The sequence below is a fragment of the Schistocerca serialis genome, chromosome 3, assembly GCF_023864345.2.
Source record: "Schistocerca serialis cubense isolate TAMUIC-IGC-003099 chromosome 3, iqSchSeri2.2, whole genome shotgun sequence".
In the NCBI taxonomy this organism is placed as follows: domain Eukaryota; kingdom Metazoa; phylum Arthropoda; class Insecta; order Orthoptera; family Acrididae; genus Schistocerca; species Schistocerca serialis.
The window spans coordinates 327,963,064-327,982,737 of NC_064640.1; the positions used below are offsets into that span (position 1 = coordinate 327,963,064).

At 42.2% G+C, this 19,674-nt stretch overlaps 1 protein-coding gene across 2 annotated transcripts in view; it reads left to right on the forward strand.

The window, feature by feature from the left end:
* The window catches only part of LOC126471606 (protein Wnt-16-like), an 803,254-nt gene that overhangs the window by 632,228 nt on the left and 151,352 nt on the right, over nucleotides 1-19,674 (forward strand). The window lies entirely within an intron of this gene.

Here is a 19,674-nt window from a genome sequence, read left to right on the forward strand (position 1 = left end):
ACAATATTTTCCTCATATTTTGAGAATATTTCAGAGTTTAGGGATGTTAAAAGTCAAGGTTTGAAAGAAAATTTGAGCAACTGGAAACCAGACATTTCTTACTCAAAAAGTACGTTTTCTAAATTTAGTGAAATTAACTTGTAGTTACAATGTGGCAGCCTGAATGTAATAGCACGAAGTCCATCATTTCAGCTTGTCTTGCCATAACTGAACTAACGAAGTGAAACTCTGGACAGTCCGAATTTTTCCAGTTTCCCAGACAAAGGGTCGGGATGATGACATTTCAACTTGCGCTCAACATTTAAATGTCGTTTAAAAACGGACTTTGAAACTGGATTTGACTATGCAAATACCACATTCGGTTATCAATCCATACAGTGATGTTTAAAAAACGGACATCATATTTCAAAAATTACTGATCGGAATAAACACGGACGAGGAACCTAGGTACAGTTTAGTGGCGGATGTCAGAAATTCTGATTTCAGTCACAAAAACCTGTTACTTATACTATATTATTAAGTACTGCGAGTAAGTTTTTGATAGCTTAAAACCGTCAGGTGACTTGCGGAGTATGGATGTAGATGTAGAAATCACTGAAAAGGTGATTTAAGGTTAAACGTAATTGAAAATTTGCTAATAAAGTATCAGGCTCATCTCTCCTATATAAAGCAGGTATGTCTCAATTTCACTAGATTTGCGTTTGACGCCTTTTACAACAGTAAATGTACAGAACTTATATTTTGTACGTTTCTTACTATTCATTTCTACACTGAAACCTATCAAAGTGAGTAGCGCTGTATCAGTGGTCAAAAAACACATTTGAAGTTGATGAATCTGTAAAACTTCAATATATGAAAGGCTGCGGGTTCACCCGAAACACGTAATCTACGAGTCAAAAATGTTTAGGGACTTCTGCACTAGGTAAATACCGAGGTGGTTCCTATGTTCCACCTCAGATACACGCAACGCACCTAGAATACTTTCTCACACTTGCACACAAAATTTGTTCTATACGCAGACAGATTAGGTACACTCTTCTGTCCTGAGGGTGGGGGAGTGATTAGGAGACACGATCTTAGCTGTCTGGTCTCTTTAAACTCTTACTCAGCAACAGCATTATTCCATCTCGGCCAAGTAACAAAACGTAACGTAATAACTAACTCCGTCCGAAAAGGTCTCATAAGGCCCAATGTTACCGACCGATCGCCGTATCATCCTCATTCGATAGCCATCACAGGATGCGGATATGGAGGGGCATGTTGTCAGCCCACCGCTCTCCCGGGCATTGTCAGTTTTCCTGACCAGAGCCGCTAGTTCTCAATCAAGTAGTTCCTCAATTGGCCTCACAAAGGCTAAGTGCGTCCCGCCCGCTAACAGCGCTCGGCAGGCCTCGACGGTCACCCATGCAAGTGCTAACCATGCCCAACGGTGCTTACCTTATGTGATCTGACGGGAACCTGTGTCACCACTGCGGTTAGGCCGTTGGCTTAACGTAATAAAGAAGTAAATAATTCGAAGGGTGTGTTAATCCGAAAAAGGTCTCCTATATGATAAAAATGTATCATGTACGACAGAAATACAGCATGTGTTGGTAGTTGTAGGTTGATGTAAACATCCGTATCCAGTGAGGGATATACAGTTTACTCTGTGTTGCGTTGTTACTAATAGGGTCTCACTCTTACAATATACCTTGCTTATAGAAATTCCACCTACATTAATTAGACGAAGTATGTGGAGCATCGTAGATAGCCACTAGTAGCATGTTACATAGTAAATAATACTCTACCCTGCGTGAACAGCTTTTTAACATACGTTTCAGTTCTAACCAGACTGAATATAACTGTTCTATTTATACGTTTCTGTTCCATCCCATGCAAATGACACATTGACACAACAGCATTTGACAGCGTTGTGTGATCGGCATAAGAGGAAGACAGTCCTCGACAACCATATATACCTACCGTATAGGCTGTTTAGTTTTCCAACATTTATTACAAATTTTTTACAGTGGAAACACTTTCCGTAGTTGATGTCTTGCATTTTTAATACTATATGGGTCACACATACATATATAATTAAAATTGGTTCAGTCAACATTTTATCATTTAAAAAAGTAAATATTTTTTATGTGTAATATGATATAGGATATGTATGTTGTATCTAGAGACCTGGAGACGGTGAGTTGTACCACCGAAACCGGTCGTAGATTAATAAAAACTAATACATACAACTGAAAGTATTGTCATTATTTTCCATCAATGTTTGCTTTATTTTGAACGAAACATGGTTCACCTATCCATTTTACGTATGATCATTGGTCTGTAGGGAAAAGAATTTTTTTAACTATACATACTTTGTTAGGATGTAGCGTTTCCTGCCAGAAAATTTCTTTCTGTCTTTCTTTCTTTCGCTTACGCCATAGTCTCGAAGCGATCGCAGGGTCGGCGTGGTTACAACGGAATTGGCAGTGTTAGTGTTAGGGATGGGTGGATTGGGTGGATGCCCTTCCTGCCGCCACCCCGTACCCCCCAGTACAGAATCGCTGTACCCCAACTGCCTGCGTCTCGTGTAAATAGTGAAATAATGCGGGCGTGTTTCAAATGTCTGTGACGCGTGTAACTGATGCGGAACGTAGGGACCAGCCCGGTATTCACCTAGCGGGATGTGGAAAACCGCCTAGAACCAAATCCAGGCTGGCCGGCACACCGGCCCTCGTCGTTAACCCGCCGGGCGGATTCGATCCGGGGCCGGCGCGCCTACCCCAGTCCAGGAAGCAGCGCGTTAGCGCGCTCGGCTACCCTGGCGGGTCGTTCTTTGCCAGGAAGAAGTTTTCTTTTACTTAGAGACCAGTGATGATGCCATACAATAATAGATGAACCATGTTTGATTAAAAATTAAATAAATATTTAGTTCCAAATATAGATAAAATTAAAACTGGTTAAAAGAATATGCTTAATATTTGAGGTTACATGATCAGTTTGCACATCAGAACTTGAAGTGATGGACATTGTGTCATTCTTAATGGAATGATAACTGAGGTAATAATGTCCCACATCAGCGCAGAGTCGGCATGGTTACTAACGGGTGTGGCATTGTTAATTTTAGGAGTGGCCGGATGCTCTTCCTGTCACCACTCCGTTACCCGCCCCCCCCCCCCCCCCCCCGCCACCCTCCTGTCCTTAAAATTTTCTAAACGTTTGTGAATCGTGTAACTGCGACAGGACCTGGGCATTGGCCTGTATTCTGCTAGTCGGATGTGGAAAATCGACTAATAACCACATGCAGGCTGACAGACCTTACTCTCGTTGTTAATCTGTCTGGTGGATTCGATCCTGGGCCGGCGTAGCTACGCGTCCTGGAAGCGGGGCTACAACACGTACAGCTATCGGGGCTGGTGTTTGCTAAATTTATATAACTAATAGAAATCGATCCTTTGTTGCTATAAGGTGGCAGAAATAAGTACTGGCTACACCCACATTAAGCATGCGCACCTTTAAAGATTCACAAAAATTTTACGATATTAATCATGGCTGAATACGATGGTTTGCCGCGAGGAAACATAAAAGTCAATATTTATGTTTATAATCTTAACTCTCATAAAAACTGAAGGAATTTCAGTTACGCAGCGTTCGTTCGAAAGAGTTTCAATAGTTATTTCCACGGTGAACGAAGTAAACAAGCATGTCTGAATCGGTTGGTTTAGAATATGAGCTATAAACTGATTATTTATTTGTCTATATATGTGTGTGTGAAAGAAAGAGGGGCGAGGAGGCTGGGAGAGTCGAGGGTGTGACAGACTGAGGGACAATCGAAGAGAACCTCATGAACCATCAGATGAACATTTGAAATGTACACTGTGGAATGTTAGTTGACCGTTTCGACCGACTAAAATTGAAGTTCTTGTTCTGGAAAAGCCTGACAATAATGCCACATTTCACTCTGACTAACGTTGCGTATTGAACGTGTCTGCATGGCTCATGATATTGCACAGCACAAACGAACGATGATTTCTTTTCGCAGAAGCATTGTCTGTTGGCTGTGTTTTAACTCTTCGTTTCCTATGTCTTCACATTGTAACCGGAGTACCGAATGATTAGTCGATTTTCTATGATTCTTTTCACTTACAACTAAAGGCCCATGATAGATAACTCCAAAAAAAGGCACTTGCACTGTTACATATGTTTACCCATGAATACGATTCAAATAGGAAACTTTTAAGTTCAGCTATCTCACATACACCAGTTGCGTTTTTCATCAACCACTGCTAGTGACCAGTCTCAAAAATTACCTTCATTTACCTTTTCATCCAGTTCAACTTGGATAAAATCACATTTGTCACATTTTAATGATTTTAGAGTGTAATTCCCTAGGTTTGAGTAAAAATTTCTCCTGTCATAATGATGAGAAATAGGAAACATTGCTTTCGCTGTGATTACACCGTTATACCGTAGTCTTTCAGATAGTTTCTGGGTCTATTGAGATATCAAGAAACATAGAGGATACTGACCAACATCGCTCCGACCTGAAATGAATGGAGGAATACTAAATGTTTCTAAATTTCATGGAAAAAAGAGCAGTCCATTTGAAGGATAAATTGAACATGCGACATATACAAATGCAGATAGCAAGGACTTCAACGAGTGGTTGAGAGGAAGCTACAGACATATAGTACACTTGTCACAGAAATTTCATGTCAAAATAAATAAATCACGAAAGTCTCAATATATGAAGCAGAAAAAGCCAGAAGAACGTGTAATGATCCTAACGACGCTTTGCGAATCGTGTGTTTGTCAGATTCCTAAGGCTATGATTAACTGTTGTAGCTGATTATTGACAACTAGCTGAATACCTAAAACAGGACTGATTTTGCGGATGCTGCATCATACTAAAATGTGCGTTTATAATCCCAAATATCAAATAATTTAACTTTCATTTATAGTAAGCGGCGCACCAGCAAAACGTCCATATCCGACGATCTCTTCTAAGGGCCGCTTCTTTTTTTTTTTTTTAGTGAAAAAGGAAGGATTAGAAGTAGAAGATATTAAGGAACTGCCAGGAAGTTTGTTTGAACGGCGAGGCATGTCCTTCGTTAAAATGGTGCAGCCGAGCTTTGCGGCCGCGCCTCAGAAAAAAAAGAGTTTGAAGTGTTCTGTCGATCCTTGAGCAAGCACGGTACGCCAAGAGGCTGACATATGACCAAACAAGATTTACGCAAATGAAAGTTAATGAAGGAAAGTCTACAAGTCCTCGAAAGCTCTCACAAGCGAAGCGAGACGAAACAGAGGGCCGCCGGCACGTAGGCGCAGCTACGTCATATCGCGCCGGTCACTGTTTGTCGCTAACGACGCATGCTGGTGTGCCGCAGAGTACTTGGCACGACGCGGGGCGGGTTATGGCTCGAAAATAGAAACGAAGATTACAGTTTAACGTCCCATCGATAAAGAGGTCATCAGATACGGAGCAGTAGCTCGGACTACGGGAGGATGGAGATGGAAATCGGCCGCGCCCTTTTCAAAGGAATCATCCCAGCATTTGCCTTAAACACTTTATGGAAATACCGGAAAACCTAAACATTGACCACAGGACGTGGATTTGAACCATCGTCCTCTCGAATGCGAGTCCACAGTGCTAACCATACTGTCACGTCGCTCGGTGGTTATCGGTCCTCTTTTGTTTCCGTCATCCTTATTTGAAGTATGAAGTTTCAACTAATATTTCTTGTCCAGCGACATACGGAATTTTTCAGAGTAAACACGTCTACTATGTCGAATGTCATTACGGCGAATGTCTGCTAGCATATACACAAAGTGGCCAGAAGAAGTTGACGTGACACAGGTACGTTCTAATAGGTTTCCGTAATTTCTGAAGCACTCCTCACAACCACTGAAAGACACGTGCCGGTAATATCATATACTGAACACGACGACCGAGATAATGGTACGGTAGCGCAGAAGTTCAATTCTCGAATAGGTAAGAATACGAAATACTTTTATGTTATCTGCAGACACTTAATCATATGTCAAGTCACATCTTCTTGTTACAATATCCTACTCTAAACAGAGAAAGTAATAGCTAGGTCCGTGTGCATCTGCTTATAAAAATGGATTTTTAGCCTAGTCGGCCAAGGGCGCAGTTTACATACAGATTAACTGACCTTAGAGAATTCCATGAAAAACAATATGTTTATTATAATGCAACCCCCACCGCTCCGTGTTCTTCCAGAAATGATTATCCAGTGACATAACAGCGAAGTATTTCACGACCGGTTGTCAAGATGATTAAAATTTTTCTGGGTGTTATATCCCATCGCTGTATAAAACACTTTAAAATACAAACTATACAACCAACGTCTTACAACAACGGCCTTCAGCAGGGGAAGACAAGTTTTATAGGAGGAAACCTGCCCTATGTATTACAAACAGTCGGTATCAATACGTCACATTACTGGAGCTTTATTGGTCCTAGACTACAATAAGCTAGTCATGATCATGACATGAGGGAGAATCTAGAAATGAGGCACCTTTCCTCCTGTAAAGCCAATCTTGCCCTGAGGAAGAACGCTGTAATACAACCGAAACGCCGGTTTTCAGTTTATATTTTAAAGTAGTTTATCCAATGACGCGGTACAAAACCCAGAAGAACTTTAATTATCTTCATTACCTATTGTTGGTTCTTCATTGTTTCTCGTTGGACACACCCACGTCCACCCTTCTTAGGATGCAAAATACATGACGCACTGTAGAAATTAGTAACAGGCTATTATCGAGACTGTCGTTCAAATACAAGTCGTCGTCCTGTATTCACCGTCATTGCTGAGAGTACAGACACCTTTCATGTGCTTTGGAGCTTAATATGTAGCTTTGTAGGGTAACGATCGCTGGTGTGTGGTGTGTCTCTAGGAGGCTGGTGCTTCCCTTCCTCATTTTGAGGACAAAATTTTCGTGACTGGCGTGTAGGATGCAGTCACGAATCTTACAACCTAAATTCACGTCGTACATTAATAATACCTCAGGGAGCTTTGCAATGTCCTCAGTTAACAGCGATCTTCCCTGTGTCCCACCCACGGTATCTATCATGTAAACAGACAACAAAATTTGCCGTTTTCGAAATACAACTCCGTTGGACTCAAAAGCAGTGTTCAGATGTGGTAAATGGCTTTTCGGTAAGTAAAGACAGAATGAGGCAGTAACTTTTAGAGATCCATGAAGGAACTGTGGTAACTATCCATCCTCTGTCAGTGAGACTCGTTGTAATTGAAGGTTCATGAGCATAGCGTGCTCTATCACTCACTGGGAAAAGTTGAATACTGAAAAAGCAACCTCCAGAGAATTCTTTCTTGACCATACCCCCTCCTTTTCTTTTTCTAGGGTGTTCTGTATTGACCACATCCCTTCCTTTTCACTCTCCAGTGAGTTCTGTCTTGTGGTCATTACCTTAAATGTCGCAGGCAACAAGCACGATACTGTCAAGTGTACAATAAAAGTAAATTAAGAAAGAATTCCCAATTTCTGAAAAAGCAATTTACAGAGAGTTCTTTCTTGACCATACCCCCTCCTTTTCTTTTTCTAGGAAGTTCTGTATTGACCATACCCCCTCCTTTTCACTCTCCAGTGAGTTCTGTCTTGTGGCCCACACATACAATGTCGCAGGCGACAACCACGATACTGTCAAGCGTACAATAAAAGTAAATTAAGAAAGAATTCCCAATTTCTATTCTTGTTGTTAAGCGTAAAATTCCATGCATACCCGCTGTGTAGACTGTATCTCAGTTAAAATTGTCAATTCGCGTTTTGATTTCCACGCCTTCTTGGTGACTAAGTCCCAGTCATTAATGCATGGGCTAGAATCCTCCGGTGTTAAAAGTGATCTCACGCTTATTCATAAAAATATTAGTCCAGTCTCGGTTATTCTAGACTCCTACACTCTAATATCGAGAGGCTACAGATGAGTGTACTCCGTACTGCAGATACGGATGAGCGCAAGGCCGTTGTAGGCAACCCAGAATTTTTATCGTTCGTATATCCCTAAATGTAGTGCGCACTACCATATCATCTTTGGATTCCAACACTTGCTTGACAGTCATTGGCTTTCTTGATAAAAACTATGAAGGACATTATCGGAAGCATAGAACATCAGGCCAATAACACAAGTTCAACGAGCGCGTGTTATGCATTAGCAAAACCCATAATTTGGTTTTATTGCCAGATGTGATTCGACTCACGGACAAGACGCGCTTGTTGAAATAGCAGCAGCTGGAGTAATAACGGCTTCTGAGTATGTGCTGCAGCGCATTTCTTCACACTCCAGCCAGAGATACTGGCGGGGTGAGCAGCATCTCGCAGCAGCCGGTCATGCGAAGAAACGGCAGTCACGAATCAGATTGTCAGCCGATGAAATCAGCGGCGCGCCTGTGCAAACAGGCCAGCGCACCCACTTACTCGTAGGTGCCAGACCCTGACGTCCCGTCCTCAACAGACTCACCGTTTCGCAACCGCACCGCGTGCTCATATATTCACTGCACAAAATGTTTGGAAAATTTAATAAACGGTTTCCACGTCCAATAGTAAGATAGGTGGCGGAAGAACAGAATTATTGTTTGACGTCTTTCGACACAGAGGTCGTTAGAGATTAAACTCCAGCTCAGACAGACTAGGGCGTAGCTCAGAATTGGACATAGCTCTGTTGGAGAAATAATCCCAGCATTCTTACTGTAATGATTTAGTAAAACCACTAGAAACTTTATTAGGATAAAATCTTCGTAATTTTTCCTACATTGATACTAAGCTGTGATGAATATCGTATGTTTATGTGCCTACGTTTCACCTGATAACGCTGGAGACAGCCTCAGAATATCAAGTGTGTGGGCGAATATGTCTGTACTCCCTCAAGTCAGTTATAGGCAGTGGCGCCTACAGCCTGTGTCATATTGATGGGCCAGTTTATAAAACAGGCGGGCCTAATATCGAGTTTACGTGGGTAAATATGAAGGACAAAATATAGTTTAAATAATTACTTTATACACCTTGCTCAATTCCGCTTATAAATCCATTATAATAGATATCACGCAGTGCCAAATTTGGTTTCGATGCAAATAAAGTTTATGTAGGTGTTCTGTGTTTTTATAGTCACTGTAAACTTATACACTGTCCAGTCATATTAATGTGTTGGACGTCAAACGTGTAATAACCACTGACAGATGGCAGATGGCAGCGCTGATAGTGGAGGGAGCATAGAAGTTGTCCAGGGGACACGGAAAGCAGTGCAGTCATGTAGTCCTAGTCATAATGCAGAATCGGAGCGATTTACCTGACGGCCAAAAGACCTTGATTATTGGCTTTCAGACCAACGGTGGAAGACTTTTCGTAACGGATAAGTTTGTCAGCTGTTCGCGTACCGCTGTGTTTTTTAGTATACCATGCATGGTAAAATGGCACTTTCCAAAACCGGCGCTAGGGCAACTGTGGTGCAACACGGGCCATAGATGACAGTGGTGAACGATGGCTGCGGAGATGTGTACGGCGTATCGGCCTCCGCACCCGGCGCCTGCTTCATCTCCCTATTTGACTGCTGCTCATCGGCGACGAAGGCTCGAATTTGCACGTCATTACGGTAACTGGACGTCCACTGAGTGGTGACATGTGGTCTTTTCAGATGAATCACTTTTTATGCTCCATCGGCGTCTGAAACCAAACAACCTGCTACCATCGTCGGAAGAGTCCAGACTGGAGGAGGGAGAGTTATGGCCTGAGTAATATGTATTTCCGTAACATTCTACGGGTGATATCATCATTCCGGAAGGCACAACGTGACAACACATGTATGCATCTATCCTTGGCGCCATGTGCACGCCTACGTGCATATTGTTTATCCTCGTCATGATGGTATCTACCAGCAGGACAATACCACGTGTCACATAACTCGCAATGTACGTACGTTGTTCGAAGAGCACCATGATGAGTTTACCGTACTCCCCTGCTCATCAAATTCTCTGGATTTAAACAACATCATTCGGGCTGTTCGCGACATGAATCCTCAGCCGAGAAACCTAGCGCAGTTAGCCAAGGCACTGTAGTCAGCACACCTGTTGATACCTTCCAGAATCTCACTCACTCTCTTCCTGTACATCTCGCGGCAGTTCGCTTTGCAAAATGTGGTTATTCATGCTTTAGACAGCTGGTCACATTTATGTGACCTGACAAAGTAGTTCTTTTGTGTATTTATGTACCTTTATCAACGAGATAAAATTTTATATAGCGATTACGTCCGCAGTATTGGCAGCGAATTGAGCTTCTATCTTCTCTTTTTGTCAAGGGCATCATCTTGTGTCCTACGCCTCATTGAAAAGTCTCTCTCGTTGCCGTAATATGAAATAGCGCATGCTAGCAAATAGCGTTGATTTCCTTATAAAGTGGCAGCAATGAGCAAAGTTTTATTAGAAATGTGGATAACGTTTTCGATGCAAACAAAATTGGAAGAAGATTCAAAGCATAACGATGACTTCACTTTTTGCTTGCAGACGGAATGTAAATCTGTGTTATTTGAATCTGTGCTAGTGAAGATCATGGAGTAACCATCGAAATGCATTGCACTTGTATAATAAAAACAGTGACTGATTCTGTCATTTTGCTGGTATTTTAAGTGTACCATAGCAGACTCAAAAGCCACTCCGCGTTGGACGAGAATATTTTTAAAAAAATTGTGTGGCACTAATTTACATAAATAAATAAGTAAATAGTGATGATGATAATAATAATAATAATAATAATAATAATAATAGTGACTTAAGAGACAGTAAAATAATTAATATTTCAGTTCCACAACATCTCCACTTTTTTTAATTACTGTGGCCGTAAATACAATGGTCTCTTTTGCTACCTTACTACAGTCACTTTCTATGCAACCGTCCGCTAAATCTACATAGCCTGATATTTTCTTTCCATTAAAAACAAACTATCGGCAGAGCAGCACATTAATTGTCAATCTTCAGTCTGGTTTGCTGTTCATTAAGATAAGAGATTTTACTATCTTCATTTGTGCCTCCAATGATTCAGTATGGCAAGAATAATTTTGTGCCAGCGACAGTAACATAAAATTTTGGCTTTTTCGATTTAGGCAAGTGATTCCTTTAATTATTCCCAAGTTTAAAATAAAACGTCTCTCAAGTTAGCTGTCTATTGTATGTAAAACTTTATGAAATACAAAATATTTGAAATAAGTAGTTTTTACAGGTTCCAGGATGCCTTTATCCGGCGAATCATGAACATATTCCCCAAGATATTTAGGCAATCTTCGAATTATATCAAGAGAAAAAGAGTCCGTGGGAGTATTAGCACCTGTTTTTGTTGACACATCTACACTTTCTTTTCAAACAGAAGTGGAACCTGAGTGTGATTCACGCGTTCGGTTGAAATGGTGCCTTGTAGATTCTACTAAGTTGATTGCTGCAGCAATATCATAATCTTTGCCCTGAAGGAAATCATTATGACCTCTTTGAGCTAGTCCATGATGCGCTGTGTATCGAAGTTCATGTTTTCTACGCATCTTCTGTCTTCTTGACCTTTTAGATCACATGTTTCATTTAACAGAACAGCAACTGATTCATTCTCTTTATCGTTTATAAATTTTTGAAGGACTCCCAAACAGCTACAGAGTTTCTGTATGTGTAGCTGTTCTCACGCTGCTTAAAGCTGGAATTATACTCTGTTGCTCTTTTCCAATTACTAAAACCCTCACTTACAAAACCAAGCGATTCGCTTTTCGCACTTTAAGTTTAGGGGCGAAAAAATAGACAGACAAAACAAAATGCAGCATGAGTCTATGTTCCAGCGATGGATGAATTTTGTAACAGCCTGAAAATCTCTTTTTCTGTTTCTAAACAAGCGAAAAGAAAAATACCTTAATAGAGGTTGTTTTGATTCACAGTAGGTTTCGTAAATACATCACAAACTGAAGCAGACGGATTAGAGCTCCTGGTGTCACGGCTAGGAATGGAAAATAAATCTTTACTTTTATTTTTACCGCGTTTTCCATTTCCCAACCATTTTAATTCTTCTGCTGCTTCCATTTAATCATCACACACAATTTCTTCTACTTCACTTTCTGGAACGCGAAAACTGAACATTTAATGAAGGCTATAAAACACGCACACACAGCCAAAACAGAAACTGGGGAAGAACCGTTTGTTCAATAGATCGATCGTCTAGTTCGTTCGCTTTTTGTTCAATAAGTACGGATCAATTGATGTATGGATGTTGACTTAGTCGCCATAAAGTTCAATTCGAATATATTTCTGTTATTTCTCTGTTTTCCTATGGGGCAATACAAAATTTAACAAATTACCAGAGCGGTTCGCCACGTGCCCATCGCTTTATACAAATTATCTCAATTTTATAAAATAATTTTTGACTTTGGACTTTGACCACGAAAGTTGCCCGTCTTTTTTGGGGGCTGGTCAGTGGGTGGACCAAACAAATTTTCGATGGGCTACCCAGCCCACTCTAACCCATCCATGACGCCGCCTATAGTTCTGGGTTATATGAGGAAGTGGAATGTTGCGTCCTGGTGGCATAACATGTTCATACCTTGATAATGTTTATGAGTTATCAAATTTTCAATTACATAGGACATGGTATTCTCGAGATCACCATAAACTGCTGTTAAACAGCCGGCCGCTGTGAACGAGCTGCTCTACTCGCTTCAGTCTGTAACAGCGCTGCTGCTACGGTCGCAGGTTCGAATCCGGCCTCGGGCGTGGGTGTGTGTGATGTCCTTAGGTTAGTTAGGTTTAAGTAGTTCTAAGTCTAGGGGACTGATGACCTCAGATGTTAAGTCCCATAGTGCTTACAGCCACTTTTTGCTGTTAAACAAAAACATTTATTACTAGGCAGGTTTCACTGAGAGACCATCATACGGCACCGGTATTATAAATATTGTAAAGCACAAAGAAATATAGATGGCCATGTGTCTTGACAGGAAGTAAAAGGAACAATTAATACCCACACATTTTATCCAAATGCATGGGTTTATATTGTTCCAACAATGACACCACTCATGTCATTGAACTTCAGTACACAACGGGAAAGCTGACTACAAAACATGATACATACACAAAGAAATCATATGTGCGTATAACTGAAAGTAATCCCTGAATAACCCAAATTAACCGCAAAGTACAAAAAATTGCCTTTAGGGGCCTATCTGTCATTTGACTATGCCGAAAATTAGGTGGACTGATAACATGAAGAATGAGATTGATCATCGCAGAATGGCTGGCTCTGAGTACTATGGCACTTAACATCTGAGGTCATCAGTCCCTTAGAACTCAGAACTACTTAAACCTAACTAACCTAAGGGCATCACACACATCCATGCCCGAGGCAGGATTCGAACCTGCGACCGTAGCAGTCGCGCGGTTCCGGACTGAAGCGCCTAGAACCTCTTGGCCACCGCGGACGGCCATCGCAGAATCGGCGAAGAACGGAACATACGGAAGACACTGACGAGAAGAAGAGACAGGATGATTGGACATGCATTACGACTTCAGGGAACAAACCTCTGTGGTGCTACGGGGACCTGTACAAGGCTAAAATTGGCGAAGACAGAGGTTAGAATGCATACAGCAAATAACTGAGGACGTGATACTCTGAGATGAAGATTTTGGCACTGGAGAGGAATTCTTAACGGGTCGCGTCGAACCTCTCAGAAGACTGATGTCACAGAAAAAAGTCTACTCTGCCTTAATATCTTATCTAATAGGAGCTTCATTTATCTTACCTTCATGAAAACTTTCCTTACAAGTGAGCTACAATGTACTTTTGTACTTTTCGATAAAGTCCACTCACATTAATGTGACCACCTGTCAAAAGCGTGAAAACTACCTCTTGCAGCGCTGCCGCTGCGAAACGTGTAGAGAGTAAATGATGTTCTCAAAGGTACGGACAGGGATTTGCAGCCAAGCCAACTACAGTGCCACGACCAGCTTCACTATGTACCTTGGTTGATGATCCGCGGTGCGAACAGCCCGATCAAGATGTTCCACTGATTCTCGATTGAATGTAAGTCTGGGGAGTTCGTTGGCCAGGGGACGCCGGTCAACTCATTCCTGGTGCTCTTCGAACCACGTGTGGCACATTGCTCTGCCCTGCTGGTAGATGCCATCGTGCTGTGGACAAACAAATTGCACTGAAGGGCAGGCATGGCCCCAAGGATACTTCCTTTGATCCAATGTATATTCCAAACTTATTTGATCACCCAGGGAATGCCATGAAAGCATTCTCCTGACCATAACGCTTTCCCCTCCGACCTTGACCCTTCCGAGTGTCACCTGTCGCCGCTATATGGACGTCATGTTGTATTATTGTAATGCAAATTGCAGGCTTCATCGCAACTGAACAGCAGTCAGCATAGGTCCGTGAACAAGACGCCTGCTGCAGACGCCCATACGCACCAACGTTCTCTGAACGGTCGTTGAGGGGACACTATTGGTAGACCCTTGGTTCATCTGATCGGTTAGTTGCTCAACAGTTGCAATTCTATTAGTTCGCACACGTCTCCGCAGCCGTCGTTCATCCTTGTCGTCTATAGCCCGTGGTGCATCACAGTTGCCTCTGCGCCAGTTTTGGATAGCGATATTTTGCCACGCACGGTGTACTTCAACCACGGCGGTATGCGAACAGTTTACAAACATAGTCGCTTCGGTAACGCTTCCCCCTTTGGCCGTAAAGCCAATGATCATGCCCATTTGGACGTCAGACAAATCGCTCCGTTTCCGCATTACGACAACGACTGCATTGTTTTTCCGCGTCCCCTCAACACGCTATATCTGTCGTCCACTACTAGTACTGGCACATGCTGTCTGTGAGTAGTTACTGCAAGTCGACGTCGAATATAGATGGTGGTCACGTTAATGCGAATCCGTGTGGAATCCGTTACCACTTTTTGGATGACTACTTAGTTGAATCACAATAGCCACGTATGATTTGAATGCCAAAGCACGCACACACAGACAAGGTAGCACAATGAAACCATGCACCAGACTTTGATCGTTAAAGAATATAACACAAAAATATACGTTATCTAAGATTAAAAAAAAGTGTAAATTCGTGCATATCCACGAAAGTAACGACTAAGAAATGCGTTAAACCAATTCTGAAAAACGCGAAAGAAAATGATTTAAGCAAAAAACCACTACATGACACCGGTATTACACTGTGTAAATCAATAGTCAAACAGTCATATTTAGAGTAAACCAGGAAGCGTGAGGCTAAGGGTAAGAAACAGCCAGACCAGAAGTCTATTTGTGTGTGCGTGTGTGTGTGTGTGTGTGTGTGTGTGTGTGTGTGAGAGAGAGAGAGAGAGAGAGAGAGAGAGAGAGAGAGAGAGAGAGAGCGTATGGGAAGGGACATTACCTTAATGACATCGCATATGACTTGCTGATGGCACTAAACAGCGAAACTTGTTGTCATAAACAAAGAACTTAGTGATTTTTCACTATACCCTGCTTGTTAGGCTGCCCGGAATCTTCATAAATATTTAATGGGTAAGCTGAGAACCAGTCTCCGTACCATAATAAATCATACATGTTTACAAGAATAAATAAAAATTGAGATATAGATCCCACCCTGCTTTACAGATCGTCAACGCATTGATGTCTATACGACATTCGTTAGTTCATTTTACCTATCCGACTAATGACTACTATAATTAAGATGGAGACAGAGTTTTTAGTATCGTGGATTTCATGTTGTTGGTAACAGTCTAATGAAGTTTCTTTTATTTTAGTTATGTTATAGAAACCTAGCTACGATCAAGACATAGTAAGCATCTCTGCAAAATTTAGGACGACATAGATGAATTAACATCACATATCAACAACCTTGGGGAAATAAATGGAAGTGCGGGAGCACGTTGCCAGAGGTCTCTCAATCTTGCACAGAAATCTGGACGTTACATCGTTACATGGCGTAAGATAAATATGACTATAGCGTCGAATGGGGCTGACGCCGCCACAAAAGGCACTTGAATGAACAGGAGAAGACAGTGTGTGTCAACCAGCAGGCAGTTACAGTGCACTGTAGTGGTGTGCTTCATTACAACATGGCCCAGCGACAACTTTTGTACGATTTCACACGGAGAAAAGTCATAGGGAAACCGGAATAAGGACGAAGTGTGACGAGTCTAGCCCAGGAGCTTGGGATTGCTCACAGAATTGTTTTACGTATATAGTGAGCGATTGGAACCACATGCACTGATGCCCGAAGGTGAGGAGGTGGTCAATCCAGGTCGTCTACAGCAGCAGATGACCGCTACACTTCGCAACAGGCAAGAAGAGATCCACGTCAAACAGCGGGCGCAACGTGTCGAACACTAGCGGACAGCCGTGACGTTGGCGACCTCGACTACATAGGCTCCCAGAATGAAGTTCGTGCATTAGCAATAACTTTGTCTCACTGGTACTGGGATCTGATTACCAGTCCTTTACAAGTAGTGCTCATCCAACACAGCATTCAGACACACGCACGGGTTATCTCAAAGCAGTCCTAGTACCATATTCTGTCACAACTAGCGAAACCTCATCTACGGGTGTGGGACTAAAGCTTACGTCTTTTTTAATTAAAGCTTTGCCTCCTGTTATTGTCAGAAATTATAAAAATTGAAGTAAATAAATATCAAGGTTGGACAACAATATGGAATCACCAAAAACACAACACATTATCATCCCTAATACGGTGTAGGAATCCCGTTGACACTCGAAACAGATTCCAGTTATCTCGGAATGGTTAAATACAGGTCCTGTGTGGTTTTCAAGGGAATCTTCTAGCTTTAATCCCGGAGGGTTCAGGCAACGATTATGGATGTGGATATCGATCACATACCTTTTTCTCCGGAGCAGATTACAAAAGCTCAATAATATTGAGATATGATGACTGTGGTGGCCTGGGGAGATGCGACAATTCATCCTCGTGCCCACAAATCAATTCCTGGACGATGCGAACTATATGAACATAGTTCCTATCGCCTTGGAACACAGCATCACCATTGGAGAACAAAACCTGTACCATGGGATGGATCTGATCATCCAAAATGGTCACATAATCCTTTTCAGTAATGCTAATTTGCAAAGTAACAATGGGCCCATTGATTAGCACGGTACGGCAGCCAGAATTATCGCGGACACTTGCCGTGTTTCATTCTTTGGACGTAAACTAGGCCAGAAGTTGGAAACAGTGTGAAACAAGACCCATATGACCAAATGACTTTCTTCCATTGCATATGGAGTATCGTCTCAGTTATGTAACTGGATTCGTGATTTCCTCTCAGGGAGGTCACCGTTCGTAGTGATAGACGGTGAATCATCGAGTAGAACAGAAGTGATATCCGGCGTTCCGCAAGGTAGTGTCATAGGCCCTCTACTGTTCCTGATTTAAATAAATGATCTATGTGATAATCTGAGCAGCCCCCTTAGATTGTTTGCGGGATGACGCTGAAATTTACCGTCTAGTAAAATCATCATACCATCAATTCCAATTACAAAATGAGAGAATTTCTGCATGGTGTGAAAAGTGTGAAAAGTGGCAATTGGCACTAAACAAAGAAAAGTGCGAGGTCATCCACATGGTTACTAAAATAAATCCGATAAGTTTTGGGTATACGATAAACAGTACACATCTAACGGCTGTCAATTCGACTAAATACCTGGGAATTACAATTACGAGCAACTTAAATAGGAAAGATCGCATAGATAATATTGTGGGGAAGGCGAAACAAAGACTGCGCTTTGTTGGCAGAACACTTAGAAGATGCGACAAACCCACTAAAGAGACAGCCTACATTACACTTGTCCGTCCTCTGCTGGAATACTACTGCGCGGTGTGGGATCCTTACCAGGTAGGACTGACGGAGGACATCGAAAAAGTGCAAAGAAGGACAGCTCGTTTCGTGTCATCGCGCAATAGGGGTGAGAGTGTCACTGATATGATATGCGAGTTGGGGTGGCAGTCACTGAAACAAACGCGGTTTTCTTTGCGGCGAGATCTATTTACGAAATTTCAATCACCAACTTTCTCTTCCGAATGCGAAAGTATTTTGTTGACACCCACCTACGTAGGGAGAAATGAACATCATAATAAAATAAGAGAAATCAGGCTCGAACGGACAGATTTAGGTCTTCCATTTTCCCACGCGCCATTCGAGAGTGGAATGGTAGAGAAGTAGTATGAAAATGGTTCAATGAACTCTCTTCCAGTCATTTAAGTGTGAACTGCAGTGTAACCATGTAGATGTTGATGTAGATGTAGATCAATAGTCCAGGTTTTATGGCTTCATCACCAAGTTTTCATATTACGGGCGTTTGCACCACTAATGAGTGGTTTTGAAACATCAGCTCTCCCTGTAATTCCCTGCATATGAAGTTCCCTTCGGTTTGATTTCGTGCTGTCAGGGTTCAATAGTGCGACATGCAGCTCTGCAGTGACTTTTACAGCTGTCACCCTGTTGTTTTTCGTCTTTTTTCCGTATACCCAGTATAAATCTTCAGTTCGATGTCTCTTGAAACACCAAACTCTACGGCTACGTTGCTAAAGGAGGCACCCACCATTCTAGCACCAACAATTTTCCAACGTTCGAATTCAGTTAGATCCGACATAATTCACTCACAACTAATCAGAACACTGTTCGGAAAACGACTGACACTTGCAGCGTGTTGAAGACATTACCCAGGTTTGGCTAGCTCCAGCATTTATGTTGAAGCATGTCTTTCTCGCGGTGTTTCGATATTTTTGTCCAACCACAGAACCTTGCATGTACAAAACATGCAATCTGAGCGTCTCGTTGTCATTAAGTCCCATAGTGCACCAGACATTTGAACCATTTGATCCCACTATTCGTTGGTACACTCCCTAAGCTTTTGGCACCGCCGCATACTGTGCCGCCGATGTCACCAGAACCAGACGTACTGGTCGTCGGGAAAAATGACCACCCCCCATGTAGTCTTTGCGCCACTGTAGAGAGTGAGATTGCGTGCCTTACAGCCCTGTTGAATGTAGTTGCAATTGCACCAGCAGTTTGATGTGGTTCCATTCTTGCCTGTAGCACAGTGTAGAGGTCATCTGTTGCTGTAGTTGACTGTGGTTATTCATCTCACCTCTTTTGGGCAGCAGTGCTTGTGGTTCGGAAGGCTTCCGATGCACGGAAACAGCACTGTGAGCTATACTAAGCTCCTGGGCTAACCTCGCCACACTTCCTCCTTCTTCCACTTTTCCAATGATTCTTCCCCGTGTTAAGTCTTTCAAATACTGTATCCGGGCCATGCTACAATGAGGAACACAACCACAATGCATCACATCTGCTCACTAACTGAGACACACTGTATTTTCCCGTTCCTTCAACTGTCTCCTGTTGCGAAGCCAGACCAATTTGGTGCTATAGTCACGCTGGCCTCAATCCGTCTACCATCCCACTTTTTATGCATGACTGGGAGACCACTGGCAACGTGCTCCCGCATTTGCATTCATTTCCACCCAGTATTTTACTATGTTATGTCACTTTATCTAGCTCGTCCTTAAGTTTTACAGAGCATTATAGCTTCAGTAGCATCATCCTACGTACAGGTAACGTTTAAACCGTGCACTATCTCATAGATCCTTCGAAAGCTATAGCATGGATTTATTGAAGGG